The 25,993-nt window shown below is 40.3% G+C and overlaps 1 long non-coding RNA gene across 3 annotated transcripts in view; it reads left to right on the top strand.

Annotated features, from left to right (window-relative positions):
* The window catches only part of LOC145535285 (uncharacterized), a 118,579-nt gene that overhangs the window by 19,885 nt on the left and 72,701 nt on the right, over positions 1–25,993 (top strand). The gene's annotated exons all lie outside the window — the stretch shown is intronic.

The raw sequence follows: 25,993 nt of genomic DNA, 5'->3' as shown, positions 1-25,993 counted from the left end.
CCTAGCATGATGTCCTCCAGGCTTATCTATGTTGTTACAAATAGCAGAGTTTCCTTTTTTAATGGCTGCATTTTATATATATAATATATTATATATACAATATATATATATATATATATATATATATATATATATTATATATCGGAGAAGGCAATGGCACCCCACTCCAGTACTCTTGCCTGGAAAATCCCATGGATGGAGGAGCCTGACAGGCTACCGTCCATGGGGTCGCTAAGAGTCGGACACGACTGAGTGACTTCACTTTCACTTTTCTTATGCACTGGAGAAGGAAATGGCAACCCACTCTAGTATTCTTGCCTGGAGAATTCCAGGGATGGCGGAGCCTGGTAGGCTGCCGTCTATGGGGTCGCACAGAGTCGGACACGACTGCAGCGACTTAGCAGCAGCATATTATATATACCTTTGAGACCTTGCATTCATTTCCTGCGGATATATGCTCAAAAGTTGGATTGCTGGATCATATGATAGTTCTATTTCTAATTTTTTGAAGAATCTCCATACTGTTTTGAAAATGGCTATACCAGTTTATATTCCCATCAACACCATATGAGGGTTCCCTTTTCTCCACATCCTCACGGGTACTTGTTTTTTGTTGTCTTTTTGATAACAACCATCCTGACACCTGTGAGGTGATAGCTCATTGTGGTTTTTATTTGCATTTCGTTGATGATTCTAAGTGTTGAGCATCTCTTCATGTGCATGCTGGCCATTTGTACATCTTCTTTGGAAATCATTTATTCAGGTCTCAGGTCTATTCTTAAATTAGATTGTTTGTATTTTTTGCTATTGTTATAAAAGTTCCTTATATATTTGAGGTGAAAGTGAAAGTCACTCAGTCGTGTCCAACTCTTTGTGACCCCATGGACTATACAGTTCATGGAATTCTCCAGGCCAGAATACTGGAATGGGTAGCGTTTCCCTTCTCCAGGGGATCTTCCCAACCCAGGGATTGAACCCAGGTCTCCCACATTGCAGGCAGATTCTTTACAAGCTGAGCTATCAGGGAAGCCATATGTGCGGTATTAACCTCTTATCAGATATATGCTACACAAATACCTTCTCATGTTCCATGGGTTAACTTTTCATCTTGTTGATGGTGTCCATTGCTGTATAGCTTTTTAGTTTGATGTAGTACCACTTGTTTATTTTTGCTATTGTTGCTTTTTCTTTCAGTGTCAGATTTAAGAAGTCATTGCCCAGATGGATGTCAAGGAGCATCCACCTAGATTTAATTCTAGGAGTTTTATCCTTTCAGATTTTACATTTAAGTATTTAATCCATTTGAGTTAATTTTTGTGTATGGTGTAAGATAGTGGGCCAGTTTCATTCATTTGCTTATGGATGTCTAGTTTCCCCAACACCACTTATGGAGAAGACTACCTTCTCCCCATTGTGCATTCTTGGCTCCCTTGTCAAATAATTAGTTGACTATGTATGTGTGGGTTTACTCTTGTACTTTATTCTGTTCCATTGATCTATGGGTCTGTTTTTATGCCAGTACCATAGTGCTTTGATAACTGTAGTTCTGTAATATCATTTGAAATCCAGAAGCCCCCAGCTTTATTTTTCTTGCTCAGGATCATTTTGGCTGTTTGGTGTCTTTTGTGGTTCCATATGATTTTTAGTATTGTTTTTTGTATTTCTGTGAAAAATACCATTGGAATTTTGATAGAGATTGCATTAAATCTGTAGATCACTTTAGATATTATGATCATTTTAACAATATTAATTCTTCCAATCCATGAACACAAGATATATTAGAATTTCTTTTTTATTTTTATTTATTTGGCCATGCCATGCAGTTTGAGGGATTTTAGTTTCCCTCCAGGGATTGAACCTGGACCCTTGGTAAGTGCAGAGTGCTAACGACTGGACTGCCAGGGAATTCCCCATGAACTCAGGATATGTTTCCATTTATTTGTGTTATCTTCAAATTCTTCCATTAATATCTTATATTTTTCAGGGTACAAGATCTTTCATTTGCTAAAATTATTTCTAAGTATTTTTTGATGCTATTGTATATGTGAATGTTTTCTTAAATTCTTTTCCAGATAGTTCACTAGTGTACAGAAATAAAACTGATTTTCGTATGTTGATTTTGTATCCTGCAACTTCACTGAATTTGTTTATTAATTCTAGAATTTTTTGGTAGAGTTTTTAAGTTTTTCTACAAATAAGACCATGTCATCCTCAAACAGAAATAATTTTTCATCTTTCTTTCCAATTTTGATGCCTTTTATTTCTTTTTCTTGCCTAATTGCTCTACAGAGGACTACCAGTATTATGTTAAAAAGAAGTGGCAAGTAGGCACCCTTGTCTTATTTCTGATCTTTGAGAAAAAGATCACTTTTTACCACTGAGGATGATGTTAGCTATGGGCTTGTCATATGGCTCTTATTATGTTGAGATACATTTCCCCTAAAAAATATTTGTAGTTTTATCATGAAGAGATGTTGGGTTTTGTCAAATGCTTTTTCTGCATTTGTTGAGATGATTATATGATTTGTATCCTTCATTCTGTTAATGTAGTATATTATGTTTATTGATTTGTGTATCCTTGCATCTTGGGGATAAATTCCAATTGATCATTTTGTATGATCCTTTTATCATGCTGTTGAATTCAGTTTGCTAGCAGTCTGTTGAGGATTTTTTTCCATTTTTATTCATCAGGGATTTTGCCGTGTAATTTTCCCTCCTTGTAGTGTCTGTGTCTGACTTTGGTATAAGGACAATGCTGGCCTTACTAAATGAAAATCAATATGTTCCTTCCCCTTCAATTTTTTGGAACAGTTTAAGAAGGATTGTCATTAATTATTCTTTAAATGTTTTGTGTAATTCACCCATGAAGCCATCTGGTCATGAGCTTTTCTGTCCTGGGAGGTATGTGATTAGTGCTTCAATCTTATCTATTGTTGGTCTGTTCAGATGTTCTATTCATGATTCAGTCTTGGTAGGTTGTAAGTTTCTAGGAAATTATCCATTCTATGTTATCTTACTCATTGGCATATAATTTTTCATAGTAGTCTCTTATGATCCTTTGTATTTCTGTGGTATCAGTTGTAATGTCTTCCTTTTCATTTCTGGCTTTATTATTTGAGTCTTCTCTCTTTTTTTTTCTTCATTAAAGTAGCTAAAGTTTTGTCAATTTTATCTTAAAAAAACCCAACTCAGTTGTATTGATCTTTTTGTTGCCTTTCTGGTCTCTATTCCATTTATTTCTGCTCTAACCTTTATTCTTTCCTTCTTTCTGCTTTGTGTTCAGTTTGTTCTTTTTATAGTCCCACGAAGTATAAAATTAGGTTGTTTGGTTGATATCTTTCTTTTTGTTTAATGTATGCATTTCTTACTCTAAAATTCCTTCATGGAAGTGTTCTCACCACATCACATAGGATTTGTTGTCTCCATTTTTAATTTGTCTCAAGGTATTTTTTAAATTTTCCTTTGATTTATTCTTTGACCCAGTGATTATTCAGGAGTGTGTTAATTCCCACATGAGTACATTTTACTCCTGTTACTGATTTCTGATTTCATACCATCGTTGTCATAAAGATACTTAATGTGATTGCTTTTGTCATAAATTTAAGCCTTTTGTTCTCCAATTATGATCTATCTTGGACAGTATTCCAGTCCAATTTATCTGTTTTTTCTTTTGCTGTTTATGCTTCGGTGCCACACCTAAAGAATCATTGCCTATGGTAATGATGACCCTACATGTGAGACAGCAAAAGAGACACAGATGTAAAGAACAGGTTTTTGGACTCTGGGAGAAGGTGAGGGTGGGCTGATTAGAGAGAATAGCATTGAAACGTGTATATTACCATATGTGAAATACATGACCAGTCCAAGTTTGATGCATGAAACAGGGCACTCAAAGCTGGTGTGCTGGGACAACGCTGAGGGATGGGATGGGGAGGGAGGTGGGAGGGGGGTTCAGGATGGGGGACACATGTACACCCATGGCTGATTCATGTCAATGTATGGCAAAAACCACTACAATATTGTGAAGTAATTAGCCTCCAATTAAAATAAATTAATTAATTTTATTAAAAAAATCATTGCCTAATCCAGGGTTACAAGCATTTACCCCATGTCTTCTTCTAAGAGTTTTATAATTTTAGTACTTAACAGGGAGGTCTGTGATACATCTTAACTAAATGTTTGTGTATCATGTCAGGCAGGGGTCCAGTTTCATACTAGTCTCTGGTTTTCTTTTCTTATTATGACTTTGTTTGGTTTTGACATAGGATGGTATTGGCCTCGTAGAATGAGTTAGGAAGTATTTCCTCCTCTTCTATTTTTGAATAATTTGTGAAGCATTGGTGTTAATTCAGAATTGACATTAATTCAAAAGTTTCATAAAATTCACCTGTGAAAGCATCTGGTCCTGGGCTTTTCTTGGTGTGAAGTTTGTAAATCACAAAAATAAAATTATACTGTCTTTTATATTTATCTATGTTGTTGCTGTCACCACTGATCTTTATTTCTTTCTGTGAATTTGAATTACTCTCTGATGTTGTTTCATCTCAGCCCGAAGGACTCTCTTTAGTATTTCTTATAAGACAGGTCTGTTAATAGTGAATTATCTCTGTTTTTTTTTCTTTTAATCTAGGGATGTCTTTTTTTTAATTAATTTATTTTAATTGGAGGCTCATTACTTTACAATATTGTAGTGGCTTTTGCCACACATCGACATGAATCAGCCATGGGTTTACACATGTCCCCCATCCTGCTCCCACCTCCCTCCCCATTCCATCCCTCAGGGTTGCCCCAGTGCACCAGCCCCGAGCACCCTGTCTCATGCATCAAACCTGGACTGGCGATCTGTTTCACATATGGTAATATACATGTTTCAATGCTATTATCTCAAATCATCCCACCCTCGCCTTCTCCCTGAGTCCAAAAGTCTGTTCTTTACATCTGTGTCTCTTTGCTGTCTCGCATGTAGGATCATTGTTACCATCTTTCTAAGTTCCATATATATGTGCTAATATACTATATTGGTGTTTTTCCTTCTGACTTACTTCACTCTGTATAATGGGCTCCAGGTTCATCCATATCAATAGAACTGATTCAAATGCATTCTTTTTAATAGCTGAGTAATTTCCACTGTGTATATGTACCACAGCTTCCTTATCCATTCATCTGCTCATGGACATCTAGGTTGCTTCCATGTCCTTGCTTTTGTAAACAGTGTTGCGATGAACATTGGGGTACGCGTGTCTCTTTCAATTTTGGTTTCCTTGGTCTGTATGCCCATCAGTGAGATTGCTGGGTTGTATGGCAGTTCTATTTCCAGTTTTTTAAGGAATCTCTACACTGTTCTCCATAGTGGCTGTACTATTTTGCATTCCCACCAACAGTGTAAGAGGGTTCCCTTTTCTCCACACCCTCTCCAGCATTTATTGTTTGTAGACTTTTTGATAGCAGCCATTCTGACTGCTGTGAGATGGTACGTCATTGTGGTTTTGATTTGCATTTCTCTAATAATGAGTGATGTTGAGCATCTTTTCATGTGTTTGTTAGCCATCTCGGTGTCTTCTTTGGAGAAATGTCTCTTTAGTTCTTTGGCCCATTTTTGATTGGGTCGTTTATTTTTCTGGAATTGAGCTGCAGGAGTTGCTTGTATATTTTTGAGATTAATCTTTTGTCAGTTGCTTTGTTTGCTATTATTTTCTCCCATTCTGAAGGCTGTCTTTTCACCTTGCTTATAGTTTCCTTGGTTGTGCAAAAGCTTTTACGTTTAATTAGGTCCCATTTGTTTATTGTTGCTTTCATTTCCATTACTCTGGGAGGTGGGTCGTAGAGGATCCTGCTGTGGTTTATGTCGGAGAGTATTTTGCCTATGTTTTACTCTAAGAGTTTTATAGTTTCTGGTCTTACATTTATATCTTTAATCCATTTTGAGTTTATTTTGTGTATGGTGTTAGAAAGTGTTCTAGTTTCATTCTTTTACAAGTGGTTGACCAGTTTTCCCAGCACCACTTGTTAAAGAGATTGTCTTTTCTCCATTGTATATTCTTGCCTCCTTTGCCAAAGATAAGGTGTCCATAGGTGTGTGGATTTATCTCTGGGCTTTCTATTTTGTTCCATTGATCTATATTTCTGTCTTTGTGCCAGTACCATGCTGTCTTGATGACTGTAGCTCTGTAGTGTAGTCTGAAGTCAGGCAGATTGATTTCTCCAGCTCCATTCTTCTTTCTCAAGATTGCTTTGGCTATTCGAGGTTTTATGTATTTCCATACAAACTGTGAAATTATTTGTTCTAGTTCTGTGAAAAATACTATTGGTAGCTTGATAGGGATTGCATTGAATCTATAGATTGCTTTGGGTAGTATACTCATTTTCACTATATTGATTCTTCCAATCCATGAACACGGTATATGTCTCCATCTATTTGTGTCCTCTTTGATTTCTTTCATCAGTGTTTTATAGTTTTCTATATATGGGTCTTTTGTTTCTTTAGGTTAGATTTATTCCTAAGTATTTTATTCTTTTCATTGCAATGGCAAATGGAATTGTTTCTTTCTTTTTTCTGTTTTCTCATTGTTCGAGTATAGGAATGTAAACGATTTCTGTGTGTTAATTGTATATCCTGCAACTTTACTATATTCATTGATTAGCTCTAGTAATTTTCTGGTGGAGTCTTTAGGGTTTTCTATGTAGAGGATCATGTCCTCTGCGAACAGTGAGAGTTTTACTTCTTATTTTCCGACCTAGATTCCTTTTGTTTCTTTTGCTGCTCTGATTGCTGTGGCCAAAACTTCCAAAACTATGTTGAATAGTAGTGAGACTGGGAACCCTTGTCTTGCTCCTGACTTTAGGGGAAATGCTTTCCTTTTTTCACCATTGAGGATAATGTTTGCTGTGGGTTTGTCATATATAGCTTTTATTATGTTGAGGTATGTTCCTTCTATGCCTGCTTTCTGGAGGGTTTTTATCATAAATGGATGTTGAATTTTTTCAAAGGCTTTCTCTGCATCTATTGAGATAATCATATGGTTTTTATCTTTCAATTTGTTAATGTGGTGTACTATGTTGATTGATTTGTGGATATTAAAGAATCCTTGCATCCCTGGGATAAAGCCCACTTGGTCATGATGTATGATCTTTTTAATATGATGTTGGATTCTGTTTGCTAGAATTTTGTTAAGGATTTTTGCATCTAACTTCATCAGTGATATTCGCCTGTAGTTCTTTTTTTTGTGGCATCTTTGTCTGGTTTTGGTATTAGGGTGATGGTGGCCTCATAGAATGATTTGGAAGTTTACCTTCCTCTGCAATTTTCTGGAAGAGTTTGAGTAGGATAGGTGTTAGCTCTACTCTAAATTTGTGGTAGAATTCAGCTGTGAAGCCATCTAGTCCTGGGCTTTTGTTTGTTGGAAGACTGTTGATTACAGTTTCAATTTCCATGCTTGTGATGGGTCTGTTAAGATATTCTATTTCATCCTGGTTCAGTTTTGGAAAGTTATACTTTTCCAAGAATTTGTCCATTTCTTCCAAGTTGTCCATTTTATTGTCATATAGTTGCTGATAGTAGTCTTTTATGATCCTTTGTGTTTCTGTGTTATCTGTTGTGATTTCCCCATTTTCATTTCTAATTTTGTTGATTTGATTCCTCTGCCTTTTTTTTTTGATGAGTTTGGCTAATGGTTTGTCTATTTTATTTAGCTTCTCAAAGAACCATCTTTTAGTTTTGTTGATTTTTGCTATAGTCTCCTTTGTTTCTCTTTCATTTATTTCTGCCCTAATTTTTATGAATTCTTAACTTCTACTAACCCTGGGGCTCTTCATTTCTTCTTTTTCTAGTTGCTTTAGGTGTAAAGTTAGGTCATTTACTTGATTTTTTTCTTGTTTTTTGAGGTAAGTCTGTATCTCTATGAACCTTCCCCTTAGCACTGCTTTTACTGAATCCCATAGGTTTGGGGTTGTCGTGTTTTCATTTTCATTTGCTTCTATTCATATTTTGATTTATTTTTTTTATCACTTCTAAGATTTGTTGGTTATTCAGAAGTGTGTTGTTTAGCTCCCATATGTTTGTATTTTTAATAGGTTTTTTTTTCTGTAGTTGACATCTTATCTTGCTGCATTGTGATGAGAAAAGATGCTTGGGATGATTTCAGTTTTTTTGAATTTACCAAGGCTAGACTTGTGGCCCAGGATTGATCTGTCCTGGAGAATATTTGATGTGCACTTGAGAAAAAGGTGAAATTCACTGTTTGGGGGTGAAATGTCCTATAGATATCAATTAGGTCTAACTGGTCCATTGTATCATTTAAAGTTTGTGTTTCCTTGTTAATTTTCTGTTTAGTTGATCTGTCCATAGTTGTGAGTGGGGTATTAAAGTCTCCCATTATTATTGTGTTACTGTTAATTTACCCTTTCATACGTGTTAGCATTTGCCTTACATATTGCTGTGTTCTTATGTTGTGTGCATATATATTTATAATTGTTATATCTTCTTGGATTGATTCTTTGATCATTTTGTAGTGTCCTTCTTTGTCTCTTTTCATGGCGATTATTTCAGAGTCTCTTTTATCTGATATGAATATTGATACTCCTGCTTTCTTTTGGTCTCCATTTGCATGAAATATCTTTTTCCATCCCTTGACTTTCAGTCTGTATGTGTCCCTTGTTTTGAGGTGGGTCTCTTGTAGATAGCATATATAGGGGTCTTGTTTTTGTATCCATTCAGCCAGTCTTTGTCTTTTGGTTGGGGCATTCAACCCATTTACATTTAAGGTAATTATTGATAAGTATGGTCCCGTTGCCATTTACTTTGTTGTTGTGGGTTCGTGTTTGTACACCCTTTCTGTCTTTCCTGTCTAGAGAAGATCCTTTAGCATTTGTTGGAGAGATGGTTTGGTGGTGCTGAATTCCCTCAGCTTTTGCTTGTCTGTAAAGCTTTTGAATTCTCCTTCATATCTGAATGAGATCCTTGCTGGGTACAGTAATCTGGGTTGTAGATTATTCTCTTTCATTACTTTAAGTATGTCCTGCCAGTCCCTTCTAGCCTGAAAAGTTTCTATTGAAAGATCAGCTGTTATCCTTATGGGAATCCCCTTGTGTGTTATTTGTTGTTTTTCCCTTGCTGCTGTTAACATTTGCTCTTTGTGTTTGATCTTCGTTAATTTGATTAATGTGTGTCTTGAGGTATTTCACCTTGGGTTTATCCTGTTTGGGACTCTCTGGTTTCTTGGACTTGGGTGGCTATTTCCTTCCCCATTTTAGGGTAATTTTCAACTATTATCTCCTCGAGTATTTTTTCATGGCCTTTCCTTTTATCTTCTTCTTCTGAGACTCCTATGATTCGAATGTTGGCATGTTTAACAGTGTCCCAGAGGTCTCTGAGGTTGTGCTCATTTAATTCTTTTTTCTTTTTTCCTCTCTGCTTCATTTATTTCCACTATTCTATCTTCCACCTCACTTATCCTATCTTCTGCCTCAGTTATTCTACTGTTGATTACCTCCAGAGTGCTTTTGATCTCAGTTATTGCATTATACATTATTGATAGGCTCTTTTTTATTTCTTCTAGGTCCTTGTTCAACATTTCTTGCAACTTCTCAATCCTTGTCTTTAATCTATTTATCTGTAACTCCATTTTGTTTTCAAGATTGTGGATCATCTTTACTATCATTATTCTGAATTCTTTTTCAGGTAGACTCCCTATCTCCTCCTCTTTTGTTTGGTTTGGTGGGCATTTATCATGTTCCTTTACCTGCTGAATATTTCTCTGCCTTTTCATTTTGTTTAGATTTCTGTGTTTGGGGTGGCCTTTCTGTAGGCTGGAAGTTTGTGGTTCCTCTTTATTGTGGATGTTGCTCCCTGTGGGTGGGGTTGGACTAGTGGCTTGTCAAGTTTTCCTGGTTAGGGAAGCTTGCATCTGTGTTCTGGTGTGTGGCGCTGGATCTCTTCTCTCTGGAGTGCAATGAAGTGTCCAGTAGTGAGTTTTGGAGTGTCTATGGGTTTGGTGTGACTTTGGGCAGCCTGTATTTTAATGTTCAGGGCTGTGTTCCTGAGTTGCTGGAGAATTTGCGTGGTATGTCTTGCTCTGGAGCTTGTTGGCTCTTGGGTGGAGCTTGGTTTCAGTGTAGGTATGGACACTTTTGGATGAGCTCTTGTCGATTAATGTTCCCTGGAGTCAGGAGTTTTCTGGTGGTCTCAAGTTTTGGACTTAAGCCTCCTGCCTCTGGTTTTCAGTCTTATTCTTACAGTAGCCTCAAGACTTCTCCATTCATACAGTAGTGATTATAAAACATCTAGGTTAATGGTGAAAAGATTCTTCACAGTGGGGGACACCCAGAGAGGTTCACAGAGTTAAATGGAGAAGAGAAGAGGGAGAAGGAAGATAGAGGTGACCAGGAGGAGAAGAGGGGGAGTCAAAAGGGGAGAGAGCAATTTAGCCAGTAAAGAATTCCCTATGAGCTCTCCACAGTCTGGAACACCCAGAGAGGTTCATGGAGTTACATAAAGAAGAGAAGGAGGAGGGAGGAGATAGAGCTGACCTGGGGGAGAAAGGGGAGAGTCAAAAGGGGAGAGAGCAATCAAGCCAGTAATCACACCCCTAAATAAAAATGGGTACTGAATATCGGGTTCTTAAAGGTACAGAATTGATAACAAATACCAAAAAGCAAAGATTAAAACTCTAGAGTAGAGGTTAGATCCTCAAAAATACAATATTAAAAATATAAAACAAAATTAATCACAAAATTATAAAATATATATATATATGAAATTTGCTTTAAAAATAGGGTCTTTTGTTGTAAGGTAATAGTAGTTTATAAACATGAAAATTAAAGGAGTAATAAAGAACTTAAAAAGAAAAAAATTAAAAGATGATAATAGTAAAAATATATCTGGGAATTTGTCTGGAGCTGTTGAGGGCAGCGTGGGGTCAGTTCAGTTTCAGATAGTTCCTTGTTCCAGCTTATACTTCTCAGGGTCTATAGGCCCCTTCCAATGCTTAGTCAATGTTAACTACAGGGTTTTAATCTGTTGCACCTGTCACTTCCAGAGCAGTTCTCTCTTCTTTGTTTATTTTGGCTTCCTCTGTCTGCAAGTCTCTTCAGTGTCTAATTTCTGCCCTGACACAAGGGGGCGAAGGTGGTCACTTATTTAGGCTCACTTGTTCAGTTGTGTTGTGGGGAGGGAGGGACACTGCAAACAAATACCACTGGCATGTGTGGGGTGTGCTCGCAGTGTATGGACCACACTTGGGTTTGCCCCAGCTCACAGCAGCGTGTGCTTTCCCGGTCTACACTGCTCAGGCTCCAGGTTGCTCTGCAGAGGAACTGTCCAAAGTGGGCCCTGGGTTTTGTGCACTTCTGTGAATGTCTTTTTATAACTTCACGTTTGCATAGTTTTCTCAGATATAGCTTTTTCTTTCAGCATTTCAAATATATCATCCCACCGCCTTCTGGCCTCTGGTTTCTAATGAGAATTCAGTTGTCAGTATTATTGAAGTGTCCTTGTTTGTGATGAATTATTTTTCTTTTGCTGATTTCAAGATTCATTGTCTTTGGCTTTAAATATTTTGACTATGTGTTCTAGGTATGGGTCTCTTCAGTTTATCATGTTTGGAATCTTTGAGCTTCTTGAATGTGTAGGTTCAAACAGTTCACCAAACTTGGCAAATTTTCAGTCATTACTTCTTATTCTTTTTCCCCCTGTCTCCCCCTTCTCTTTATCTGGACCTCCCATTATGTATGTTGGTAGGCTTAATGTTGTCTGATGGGTCTTTGGGTCCTGTTCCTTTTCATTTGTCTTTCTGATTCTCAGTCTCAGATAACTGACCTATCCTCAAGGTCAGTGATTGTTTTTGCCTGCTCAAGTATGCTGTTGTGTCTCTGCAGGGAATTTTTCATTTCAGATATTATACTTTTCAGCTCCAGAATTTCTGTTTTGTTCGTTTTAAAACTTTTTCTGTCTCCTGTTATTATCTTTCATTTTTGAGACATCATTCTATTGGTTTCCTTTTGCTCATTGAACATATTTACAACTGTTGATTTAAATTCTTAGTAAATCCAATGCCTGGGTTTTGTCTAGGATAGTTTCTATTAATATCTTTTGGCTGTCAGTGGGTCATACTGTGCTTTTCTTTGCTGTCATATGTTTTTGTTGTTGAAAATTGGACATTTGTAGTACTGTAGTATGCAACTCTAAAAGTTAGTTGCCTCCTTCTCCAGGGTCTGTTGTTGTTCTTTATTTAGTGACTGATTGAGTAAATCATGGTGCTGCCACCAGATAGAATAGTAAGCGACTATTTAAGATGATAATTATGAAGTCAGTGCACTACGTAAAATTTTAAAGAATATGTCAAATGAATAAAGTCTACATATGAAAATATAAGACACATTCATACTAGAACTGGGTAAAAACAGAAATAAAGAGGAAAAGAAAGGAATAGCAAAAGTGATAGTAATTGTATTAAGATGATGAGATTATAGGTGAGTTTCCATTTGTACTTTCCAAGTTTTGTTTATTATATTACTTTCTGTGCTTTTATTTATTTTTCTTATCCATTATGGTTTATCATAGGATATTGAATATAGTTCCCTGTGCTATACAGTAGGACCTTGTTGTTTATCCATTATATATATAATAGTTTGTATCTGCTAACCCCAAACTCCCAGTCCTTCCATCCCCCACCCCCTCTCCACCTTGACAACCAAAATCTGTTCTCTATGTCTGTTGAGTCGGTTTCTGTTACTTTTTGTGCTTTCAATGGGATCATACTTATCAATAATTACCTTAAACATAAATGGGTTGAATGCCCCAACCAAAAGACAAAGACTGGCTGAACGCATACAAAAACAAGACCCCTATATATGTTGTCTACAAGAGACCCACCTTGAAACAAGGGACACATACAGACTGAAAGTGAAGGGCTGGAAAAAGATATTCCACACAAATAGAGACCAAAAGAAAGCAGGAGTAGCAATACTCATATCAGATAAAATAGACTTTAAAATAAAGGCTGTGAAAAGAGACAAAGAAGGACACTACATAATGATCAAAGGATCAATCCAAGAAGAAGATATAACAATTATAAATATAGATGCACCCAACATAGGAGCACTGCAATATGTAAGGCAAATGCTAACAAGTATGAAAGGGGAAATTAACAATAACACAATAATAGTGGGAGACTTTAATACCCCACTCACACCTATGGACAGATCAACTAAACAGAAAATTAACAAGGAAACACAAACTTTAAATGATACAATGGACCAGTTAGACCTAATTGATATCTATAGGACATTTCACCCCAAAACAATCAATTTCACCTTCTTCTCAAGCGCACACGGAACCTTCTCCAGAATAGATCACATCCTGGGCCATAAATCTAGCCTTGGTAAATTCAAAAAAACTGAAATCATTCCAAGCATCTTTTCTGACCACAATGCAGTAAGATTAGATGTCAATTACAGGAGAAAAACTTTTAAAAATTTCAGCATGTGGAGGCTGAACAACACGGTGCTGAATAACCAACAAATCACAGAAGAAATCAAAAAAGAAATCAAAATAGGCATAGAAACGAATGAAAATGAAAACACAACAACCCAAAACCTATGGAATACTGTAAAAGCAGTGCTAAGGAGAAGGTTCACAGTAATACAGGCTTACCTCAAGAAACAAGAAAAAAGTCAAATAAATAACCTAACTCTACACCTAAAGCAACTAGAAAAGGAAGAAATGAAGAACCCCAGGGTTAGTAGAAGGAAATAAATCTTATAAATTAGGGCAGAAATAAATGCAAAAGAAACAAAAGAGACCATAGCAAAAATCAACAGAACTAAAAGATGGTTCTTTGAGAAGATAAATAAAATTGACAAACCATTAGCCAGACTCATCAAGAAACAAAGGGAGAAGAACCAAATCAACAAAATTAGAAATGAAAATGGATAAATCACAAGAGATAACACAGAAATACAAAGGATCATAAGAGACCACTATCAGCAACCACATGCCAATAAAATGGACAACTTGGAAGAAATGGACAAATTCTTAGAAAAGTATAACTTTCCCAAAACTGAACCACGAAGAAATAAAATCTCTTAACAGACCCATCACAAGCATGGAAATTGAAACTGTAATCAGAAATCTTCCAGCAAACAAAAGCCCAGGACCAGACAGCTTCACAGCTGAATTCTACCACAAATTTAGAGTAGAGCTAACACCTATCCTACTCAAACTCTTCCAGAAAATTGCAGAGGAAGGTAACCTTCCAAATCATTCTATGAGGCCACCATCACCCTAATACCAAAACCAGACAAAGATGCCACAAAAAAAGAAAACTACAGGCCAATATCACTGATGAACATAGATGCAAAAATCCTTCAGTCTGAATTCTATCCTTGGGACAAGAGAGAGGGGAAATGTACTTTTAAACAGCTGTGTAGAGTACTGTGATTCACTCGTAACTGATAAGGACCCTATGAGGCCTTCCTAGAACAGACCCCCCTACCTATGTCCTCCACCTGTCTTTTGCCTTTTGTTAGAAAACCGTTAGTCAAAGAATAAATTTAATGAGAGAAGTGAGAAAATGAAGAAAGAAAGGAAAACAGTCAGGCAAGACCAAATAATAATACTTTAGCCATTAAACAAAGTCAAGGACCTTTAGCTCTTCCTCAAGGACTATAGATAATATTCTGAGCCATGTCCTTTGAGCTGTTTTGCAGATTTTGAAATCCCCTCTAGTAGGCTACCCACAAGCATGTAGTCCTCTAGGCTGGTTGGAACCAGAAGTTTGATGATGCTGACACCCAATTACCTCACCACTGACCCATCAGAACAGTATCCATGAGCTGATCATGCCTTGTTCCTTGAACACTATAAGACTCCTCACTGTCCCCTCCTGGACGGGACCTACAGTCTTGAGGGCAGTAGCCCACTGTGGCCCGCTTTTCCTGGCAAAGCAATAAAGCTACTTCTTTTTACTTTACCTCCCCACTGCCCAAAGAAGGCCAAACACCAGAGTGCCTGATTGGGCTTGTAAAGTACAAACAACACCCCCCTTTTTAGATAAAGATGACTGCAGCACCAGTTGTCGGACACTCCACTGCCAAGGACCCCCCCTTTGGACCGCAGCTCAGGAGTCTATATTCTGTAGTTATACTCTGGTGCAGGGCTCATAGACTCATACATCAGCAGAATCCAGAAGGCAAAGAAAAACTGTCCCAGGACAGCCTCCCAGGGGAGATAAGAAGGTGAGAGGGAGATAGCCTCACAAACCTCCCATCCCCATGTTTCAGTTTTATCACAAGACATCCTGCCAAGACCCAGATAAGTCACAGCTTGAGCTCTGCTTGAACAGATACATGGAAGTTCATGAGGGCGCTGTGGTAGGCCCATTCTCTACATCTTCACCACTGACTTGTCACATACCCAACCAAGAATTCTCAGGAGCATAGGTCACCCCATCAAGTATACTATAATTAATTGTACTGATAGAGGCCTATACCAAATCCACACAGGACCAGACTGACTATGACTGTGATTCCCTAGTATTATGATCAGGCCAACTTGGAGGACAGACTTCAGCCAGGCTCCCCAGTGGGAAGTAAGTCAGTTAAATATGTCATTGATCCAGGCACAGTAATGGGTTTTGTGGCTGCACATACCCTGCCTTAACAAACTAGCAGGAAGTCCAGGGCATCATCATTACCATTTACACTGAAGAATATAGAATGGCTTGTGTACAGCAGGCTAGTATAGGCATGCCATTCTGAGAAATGGAATTATTTCCTGCTATTATCAGTAAATGAAGGCTGTCACAGTCATCAGCGATTGCAGCCACCACGTGGTGAGCTGACGAGCCCTGAGGAAACTCACAAAGGAAAGAACACCTGCCATCCAGCAGCCATCAGACTGCAGCCACTCCCGATGGTGAGCCCTGAGGAAACTCAGCATAAAAAAACACAGGATACTGGCCCGATAGCTGAGGTGCACATCAAAGGAATGGTCTCAGTAAGTGCAGACTCTTGCATCTTCCCAAACATAGAAAAGCACCAAATTCCTTAACTTGAGATATGTAGTTGTTTTTTTTTTTTTAACAGTAATCTTTTGTTCCTACTACCTGTCCTTTGTTGCAAAACTTCTATATAACCTGGCTTCTCTCTCCTACCACCTGCCTCCTTGTATCACTTCTCAGGGTTACTTGAGATGCTGCCTCCTGGGCTTAAGTCCTAAAAATTTCTGTCAGATAAAACATAACTCTCAACTTTGATGTGTATATTTTTTGTATATATTTTTTCTGTTTATTTTTTCAGTCAGCAATTCACGTAAGAAGTTGTAGCAACCTCAGAAGCAGCATTTTGTTAAACTGGGGGTCAGAGTCCTTTTTTTCATTTTTTTTGCCACGCCATGCAGTTTTCAGTTGGACCCTTGGCAGTGAAGTGTTGTTGCAGAAAAGGGGACACCTTCCACGGCTTTAAAGTGGGCTCTTGTCTAACAATCAGAAATGAACTGTGAGGAGACACACATGCTGACAAAGCAACAGACTTTATTGGGAAAGGGCGCTTGGGCGGAGAGCAGGAAGCTGAGGGAACCCAGGAGGACTGCTCTACCAAGTGGCTCACAGTTTCGGGTTTTATGGTCATGGGGTTAGTTTCCAGATTGTGTTTGTCCAATCATTCTGACTCAGGGTCCTTTCTGGTGGAGCATACACTGCTCAGCCAAGATGGATGCCAATGAGAAGGATTCTGGGACCTGGGAGGACACGAGTCCCTTGGACAGCAAGGGGATCCAACCAGTCAACCCTGAAGGAAATCAACCCTGAATATTCATTGTAAGGACTGATGCTGAAGCTGAAGCTCTGGTACTTTGGCCAGCTGATGCGAAGAACTGACTCACTGAAAAAGACCTTGATGCTGGGAAAGATTGAGGGCATAAAGAGAAGGGGGTGACAGAAGATGAGATGGTTAGATAGCATCACTGACTCAATGGACATGGGTTTGAGCAAATTCCGGGAGATAATGAAGGACAGGAAAGCCTGGTGTGCTTCAGTACATGGGGTCTCACAGAGTCAGATGCAATTTAGCAACTGAACAACAATAATTTCATTTTTATTTCATATTGGAGTAGAGTTGATTTCGAATGTTAGGGCTTGTTCAGGAACTTTTGTTTTAGGTGTTCAGTTATACAAAGACGTGTATCTATTATTTGGGGGGTCCTTTTCCCCAGATAGGTTATTACAGTGTGTCCAGAAGATTTCCCTGTGCTATTCAGGATGTCATTTTGGATTACTTACTTGATATTTATTAGTGTGCATATGTTAATTCCAAAGTCTTAAATAATCCTTCCCCCCTGACATTTTTTTGATAATCGTAAGTTGGTTTTATATGTTTGTGAATCTGTTTGTTTTGTAAATTAGTTCATTTGTATGAATTTAGGAGAAATATCAATAACCTCAGCTATGCAGATGACACCACCCTTATGGCAGAAAGTGAAGAAGAACTAAAGAGCCTCTTGATGACAGTGAAAGAGGAGAGTGAAAAAGTTGGCTTAAAGCTCAACGTTCAGAAAACTAAGATCATGGCATCTGGTCCCATCACTTCATGGGAAATAGATAGGGAAACAGTGTCAGACTTTATTTTTGGGGGCTCCAGAATCACTGCTGATGGTGACAGCAGCCATGAAATTAAAAGATGCTTACTCCTTGGAAGGAAGGTTATGGCCAACCTAGATAGCATATTTAAAAGCAAAGATATTACTTTGCCAACAAAAGCCCGTCTACTGAAGGCTATGGTTTTTCCAGTGGTCATGTATGGATGTGAGAGTTGGACGGTGAAGAAAGCTGAGCGCCGAAGAATTGATGCTTTTGAACTGTGGTGTTGGAGAAGACTCTTGAGAGTCCCTTGGACTGCAAGGAGATCCAACCAGACCATCCTAAAGGAGATCAGTCCTGGATGTTCATTGGAAGGACTGATATTGAAGCTGAAACTCCAATACTTTGGCCACCTGATGCGAAGAGCTGACTCATTGGAAAAGACCCTGATGCTGGGAAGGATTAGGGGCAGGAGGAGAAGGGGATGACAGAGGATGAGATGGTTGGATAGCATCACCGACTCGATGAACATGGGTTTGGGTAAACTCCGGGAGTTGGTGATGGACAGGGAGGCCTGGCGTGCTGCGATTCATGGGGTCGCAAAGAGTCGGACATGACTGAGCGACTCAACTGATAGATTCCATCCATGATATTTGTCCTTCTCACTCTGACCTACTTCAGTTAGTATGATGTCTTGGTGCATCCACGCTGCTGCCAATGCCATTATTTTGTTGTGTTTTATGGCTGAGTAGTATTCCCATGCAGGGTTGTACCAGTTAGTCCTCAGTTTTCTGTCGATGAGCATGTTGGTTGATTTCATTTCTTGGCTATTATACATAGTGCTACCCTGAAAACAGGGGTGTACGTGTCATTTCAAATTGTGGTTTTCTCGGGATCTAAGCCCAGGAGTCGCATTGCAGGATCCCATGGTTCCTCTATGTTTCGTTTTTTAAGGAACGCCTATGCTGTTTTCCATCCCGGCTGCAGCTACCTACATTCCTGCAAGAGTATAGGAGGATTGCATTTTCCCTCCACCCTCTGCAGCATTTATTGTCTGTAGATCTTTTTTATGCTGGTGTAAATTACCTCCAGTGTGAGGTAATGTCTCATTGTAGTTTTGATTTTCCTTGATTTAATAGTGAGGCAGAGTATCTTTGACATGCTTTTTGAGCTTATACAACGTGAGTACAATTGACCTCTTGAAACTGGCTTCTTGAAAGTCGGCCCGTTTTTAAATTCTTGCCTATTAATTCACCTAAGGACATTACTAGAGGGCAGGTTCATTTACAGCCCCACAGGCCTTGTGGAGTTTGAGACCATTTCAGCACCGGTTTTAAAGTTGTTGTTACACGAAACAGCCACATGGTGGCAGCATTTCTTCTTGCCCAAATCTGGTTACTCAGGCAAGCAGAAACCAAAAGTGTTAGTCGCTCAGTCGTGTCCGACTCTTCGTGACCGCATGGACTGTAGCCCACCAGAGTCCTTTGTCCATGGAATTCTCCAGGCAAGAATACTGGAGTGGGTTGCCTTTTCCTTCTCCAGGGGATCTTCCTGACCCAGGGATCCAACCTGGTTCTCGCAAGCAGATTCTTTACCATCTGAGCCACCAGGAAAGCCATTTTGGGAAAGTCCTGTTCCTGGAATGTGCCAGAAGAAACACTTGAGGCTTGTGTCCCATTACTTCTTCTCCCTTATACTTTATGCCCCAGATATATCCCAATTCCTACAAGACTGCTCTGCAGATGGTGCTGTCATCTGTTGGAGGAGTGACCCTAAGGAAGGAGGCTGGAGGTGTGGAACCTCATAGTCAGGAGACATGGAGACAGTCCAGGGAATTTTTCACAGCTCTTCCAGCCCAGAGGCTCCACCATCCTTTGGGTGCAGTAGGCTCAGTTTCTCTAGGAGGGCCTGCCTGGACCTGGAGACTGTGGGCTTATGCAGGGACAACAGGCAGTCCAGGTCCATCGGGAGGGGCAGGCCCCTTGGCTGCCATGTCCTCCCAGCTCCCTCAGCCCCACGACATTCCAGCCTTCGACCCCAGGCATGCTCAGGCTCCTGGGATGTGACACCAGCCCAGGTAACCAAGGCCTGAGGGGAATAGACTCAGCGTTTCTTCTTCTTCCTTTACATATCTTAATGTGAATTGGAGTGTATGGGTGATTTTTTGCCTTTTCATACTGTTGATGGGGCTCTTGAGGCAAGAATACTGGAGTGGTTTGCCATTTCCTCCTCCAGTGGACCACGTTTTGTCCAGTGGAGGAAGGAATATCAAAGGAGAGATAAGAAAGCCTTCTTAAGTGAACAATGCAAAGAAATAGAGGAAAGCAATAAATAGAATGGGAAAGACCAGAGATATCTTAGAGAAAATTGGAGGTACCAAGGGAACATTTTGTGCAATGATGGGCATGATAAAGGACAGAAATGGTATGGACCTAACAGAAGCAGAAGAGATTAAGAAAAGGTGGCAAGAATACACAGAGGAAGTATACCAAAAAAGATCTTAATGACCTGGGTAACAACGATGATGTGGTCACTTATCTAGAGCCAGACATCCTGGAGTGTGAAGTCAAGTGGGCCTTAGGAAGGATTACTACCAACAAAGCTAGTGAAGGTGATGGAATTCCAGCTGAGCTATTTCAAATCCTAAAAGACGATGAGGTTAAAGTGCTGCACTCAATAGGCCAGAAAATTTGGAACACTCAGCAGTGGCCACAAGACTGGAAAAGGTCACTTTTCATTCCAATCCCAAAGAAGGGCAGTGCCAAAGAATGTTCAAACCATCATACAATTGTGCTCATTTTACATGTTAGCAAGGAGGTCATGCTCAAAATCCTTCAAGTTAGGCTTTAGCAGTACATGAACCAAGAACTTCCAGATGTACAAGCTGGGTTTAGAAAATGCAGAGGGAAACAGAGATCAAATTGCCAACGTTCTTTGGATCATAGAGGAAGCAATAGAATTCCAGAAAAACATCTACTTCTTCTTTATTGACTATGCCAAAGCCTTTGACTTTGTGGATCACCACAAACTGTGGAAAATTCTTCAAGAGATAGAAATACTAAATCACCTGACCTGCCTCCTGAGAAACCTGTATGCAGGTCAAGAAGCTACAGTTAGAACCAGACATGGAACAACAGACTGGTTCCAAATTGGGAAAGGAGTACATCAAGGCTGTATATTGTCACCCTGCTTATTTAACTTATATGCAGAGTACATCATGAGAAGTGCTGGGCAGGATGAATCACAAGCTGGAATCAAGACTACCAGGAGAAATATCAATAACCTCAGATATGCAGATGAAACCACCTTTATGGCAGAAAGTGAAGAGAAACTAAAGAGCCTTGTGATGAAAGTGAATGAGGAGAGTGAAAAGCTGACAAAAACTGAGATCATGGCATTCAGCCCCATCACTTCATGGCAAATAGAAGGGGAAAAAGTGGAAACCGTGACAGATTTTATTTTCTTTGGCTCCAAAATCACTGCAGATGGTGACTGCAGCCGTGAAATTAAAGGAGACACCACGTATCTTGGAAGCTTGCTCCTTGGAAGAAAAGCTCTGACCAAACTAGACAGCGTATTAAAAAGCAGAGACACCACTTTTCTAACAAGTCCATATAGTCAAAGCTATGGTTTTTCCAGTGGTCATGTAGGGATGTTAGAGTTGGACCATAAAGAAGGCTGAGAGCAGAAGAATTGATGCTTTCAAACTGTGGTGTTGGAGAAGACTCTTGAGAGTCCCTTGTATGACAAGGAGATGAAACCAGTCAATCCTAAAGGAAAACAACCTTGAATATTCATTGGAAGGACTGATGCTGAAGCTTCAATGCTTTGGCCATCTGATATGAAGAGCCAACTCATCAGAAAAGACCCTGATGCTGGGAAAGATTGAAGGCAAAAGCAGAAGCAGCCAACAGAGGGTGAGATGGTTGGATGGCATCACCCACTCAATGGACATGAGTTTCAGCAAGCTCCGGGAGTTGGTGATGGACAGGGAAGCCTGGCGTGCTGCAGTCCATGGGGTCTCAAAGAGCCAGACACAAATGAGCAATTGAACAACAGGACACATGGTGTCTCCTTTTGACCTTTCCCAAATTCTGGTTGGCTTGTTACTTGTGCTCCTTGCCAGGGCCTCCTGTCATAAAATAATTCATGTAGAAGGTTACTATGGTGCCTGGCCAGGGTGAGGGGTTTCAGTCAGTGTTTCTGCTAACAAAAGTGTGGAGTCCCAACCACTGGACCACCAGGGAGTTCCCGCTATTCACTCTTAAAGTCAGCTGCTGGGACATTTTAGATAGTCCCTGGAGATTTTGTTGGTCAGCCATCAGGTTGAGAGTGGTGATGGTGGCCTGGGTTCAGTTGTTCAGGCTCACTTAAGATCTGAGATGGTAGTAGTCCCTCCCTGTGCCCCTGGCCTCCTGGGGTTTCAGGGATGGTCTCTCTAGAAGCCAGAACCATTCCCCTCGCTCCACAGTCACATGACTAGTATGGCATCACTCTTTTCTCCTCCTTCACTTCTCCTGCCTAGACTCTGTCCTGTACTTCTTTCTGGGTGGCTCAACAGTTTCTTTTTTGAACTCCTTGTAGCCAGAAGACCTCTCAGTTCTGATACATGGGTCACCCCAATATCACTTTAAAAGAGTCATCACCTCATATTTGGGCTTCCCCTGTGGCTCAGCTGGTAAAGAATTCGCCTGCAATGTGGGAGACCTGGGTTCAATCCCTGGGTTGGGAAGATCCCCTGGAGAAGGGATAGGCTACCAACTCCAGTATTCTTGGGCTTCCCTGGTGGCTCAACTGGTACAGAATCCACCTGCAATGCAGGAGACCTGGGTTCGATCCCTGGGTTGGGAAGATCCCCTGGAGAAGGGAATTGCTACCCACTCCAGTAATCTGGCCTGGAGAATTCCATGGGACTGTATAGTCCATGGGGTCGCAAAGAGTCGGACACAACAAAGCAAATTTCACTTCACCTCATATTGATGGTCTTTGTCATCAATACGCATAATTACACCAATCCAGTTAGTCACCTCCCTCCAACTCCTCTTTGGAGTAGCTGCAACCCCAGTAGCTGAGGTTCGTAGGGGTAGGCATAGGAGGAACAGACAGAGGTAGAGTTAGGAGGGTTAATTATGCATTTTGGGTATCTTTCAGCCAGTCTAAGTTTGCCCCCAGCTTCCCCACCTCATAATAAATGTCATATTTCAATGGGAGGTACCTTTCTGCATAATGGCCATATTTATAGCTCACACTGACCATCAGAAATGTGTGCTGCACCAAAACCTGAGCCTTGGTCATCCAGTTGCCTTTTTAAGGGTCTCCTTTGAATCCATACCATCTTTCCATAGTGCCTGCTGCCTGAGCAGCACAAACACGATGAACGTATGGATTCAAATGATGCTCCTTGCCCATGGCCATCCATACGGCTATGTGGGTCTTGTCCACCTGCTGCTGTAGTATTTGTCCCACAAAGGTGGCCTTGATCATCCAGCTGTCCTGCCAGGTGTCAGCCAACATTGGTCCAACTCATGAGACATTGGCTCGTGCCCTCAAGGTAGTGAAAATCCAACCAGGTGCACTTGGGAGGATGTTCGGAGGTGGACATCACAGCACATCTGCCCACTGAGCTGGTACTCTTTTCCACGCACGGTTTTATGCACTTTTCTCTGGGGCTGAAGAACGGTATGCAGGGGCTTAGAGGTGGCACACAGCTAGGGCAGCAAGACTGGGTTGTAAGCTGGACAATTCCCTTGAAAGATACCTCCAACTTAAAATAAAATATGTAATTAGGAGGGTAGGAGGGAGCGAGAAGCCTAGTCTGGCCTTAAGTGAGCTGATCAGTCTTTTGAACCAGCCCCAGGCATCTTCACTTCCCTGGTGGCTCAGCTGGGAAAGAATCCCCTTGCAATGCAGGAGACCCGGGTTCGATCCCTGGGTTGGGAAGATCCCCTGGAGAAGGGAATGGCTACCCACTCCAGTCTTCTGGCCTGGAGAATTCCATGGACTATACAGTCCATAAGTGAAGTCGCTCAGTTGTGTCCAACTCTTTGCGACCCCATGGACTGTAGCCTACCAGGATCCTCTGTGCAGGGGATTTTCCAGGCAAGAGTACTGGAGTGGGTTGCCATTTCCTTCTCCAGGGGATCCTCCTGACCCAGGGATCAAACCTGGGTTTCCTGCATTGTAGGCAGACGCTTTACTGTCTGAGCCACCAGGGAAGTATAGTCCACGGGGGGGGGGGGCGGTCGCAAAGAGTCAGACATGACTGAGAGACTTTCACTCACTTACTCAGGCGTCTTCAGGAACCTGAGTGTACCAACAGCCTTAAGGAAAGAGAAGGCAGTGGTGTGAACCTCACTGTGCTAGTGAAGGGGCTTGTGGCCATAGGAGCACGAGAGTTCCTTGAAGCACTCCCGCTGCTATCAGCTCCTTCAGTAGGGTAGTGACCCCCACTCCTCCTACCGTGGCATCTAATACCACTTTGCTCACACCACACCACAAAGTTCTCACTCTACCATCATTGTCGCGGAATGTCTCTGACAACCTGAGGAAGTATTGAACATTCTCAACACATGTAGTCCTACAGTGTAGTCTGCCATGTCAGCCATAAGCACAGGGGTATGAGGAAGTCTATCAAAGAAAACAGAAGACCAGTTAGCTTCAAGGACTTCAGTGGGGTGACCACAGTCAGCCAACTGAACTGAACCAGCAACACTGTAATCTGAAAATAGCCCACACTAAGAGCCCAGGAGGCATCAGAAACTCCGCTGCTGCCTCTTTTAACCATGAAGTGAATGGGTCAGTTTTTCGCAGGAGTACAGATTGGTGTGTTTTTCATCGGGAACATAGAATTCTTTACCTTGCAAGAGATAGCTGTTTTTCTTTGACAAAAAGACTAAGTAAGTATTATGAACTGACCCCATTGTTTCAAGAAATGTTCCTTGGCAAGCTCACATCTGAATTTTGTTGGGGTTTATCAGTCATTCCACTTGATGGGCAGCCATAGCCATTGAGACCGAGAATTTCAGCTTGCTAACGGCCAAGATGTTATTTCTACAGTGAAATCGTTGGCTGTCAGAGAAAATTTCTACCACTTTGTGAACACGTACCGTTTAAACACGTAACACATTTCAACACCAATTATACATTTTTACAATATGTGCAATTAATTGGCCCAAGCCACACTCACAAATTTACTTTAAATTCTTTTTTTTCTCTTCAGTTCCAAGTTTTGTCCACACTCTAGACGAGTTTTTGTTTTACTACATCTTATCTCCTCAGCTAAGAGCAGAAAGGGAGAGACCAGCCTGCAGGGTTGGCTGGAGCTGCAGGGAAGATTCTCTCTTATTTTCATTGTTATAAATATCTTTATCAAGATATACTTTACATACAGTTCACCAGCTTAAAGTGTACACTGATTTTTAGTATCATCACAGTACTGTGTAACCATCGCCACAAGTCACCTTTAGAATACTTTCATCACTTCAAAAAGAAACCCAATACCTTTTTGCCATCATTCCTCTATCCCTCCTCTCTCCAGCAGCTAGCAAACATTAATCAGCTTTCTCTCTCTACAGATTTCCCTGTTGTGGGCATTTCATATAAATGGAATCATATGATATGTGTCCTTTCCTGCCTGCCTTTATTCACTACGTTTTCAATGTTCACCAATGTTGTAGCAAGTGTCAGTACTTCATTCCTTTTCATGACTCAATAATACTCCAATGTATAGATAGACAACATTTTGTTTATCCATTACAGTTTATGGACATTTGGGTTATTTCTACCTTCTGGCTATTGTGAATAGTTCTGTTATGAACATTTGTGCCTAATGCTTTGTTTGAATACCTGTTTTCAATTCTATGAGATATATAACTAGGAATGCAGCTGCTGGGTCTTATGGTATTATTCTGACAACTTTTGAAGCCACCAACAGTGGTGTCCAAATCACTGTCTGAAGTGGACACCATTTGTCCAAAGTGGATACACCATTTTACATTCCCATAAGCAGTGTACAAGGGTTCCAGTTTCTCCACCTCCTTGTTAACAATTGTAATTATCATACTTTTCATTCTGATGGGTGTGAAGTATCTCATGGTATTGATTTGCATTTCCCTGATGACTAACGATGGCATGCATTTTTTCATTTGTTGATTGACAATTTGTATACCTTTTTTTTTTCTAATTCACTTAGTTGGCTGTACCGGGTCTTAGTTGCGGCATGCAACTCTTTAGTTGTGGCATGTGGGATTTAGTTCCGGAGCAGGGATCAAACCCAGCCCCTCTGCATCTGGATGCAGAGTCTTAGCCACTGGACCACTAGGGAAGTCTTGACAATTTGTATATCTTTCATGGAGAAATGTCTATTATGATCCTTTCTCCATTTTTCAATTGTTGCGTGTGTGTGATCATATCAAAGTTCTTTT

Source organism: Giraffa tippelskirchi, chromosome X (genome assembly GCF_054371585.1).
Source record: "Giraffa tippelskirchi isolate mGirTip1 chromosome X, T2T-mGirTip1v1.2.pri, whole genome shotgun sequence".
NCBI classification, from domain to species: domain Eukaryota; kingdom Metazoa; phylum Chordata; class Mammalia; order Artiodactyla; family Giraffidae; genus Giraffa; species Giraffa tippelskirchi.
This window is presented reverse-complemented; position numbering and strand designations above follow the sequence as displayed.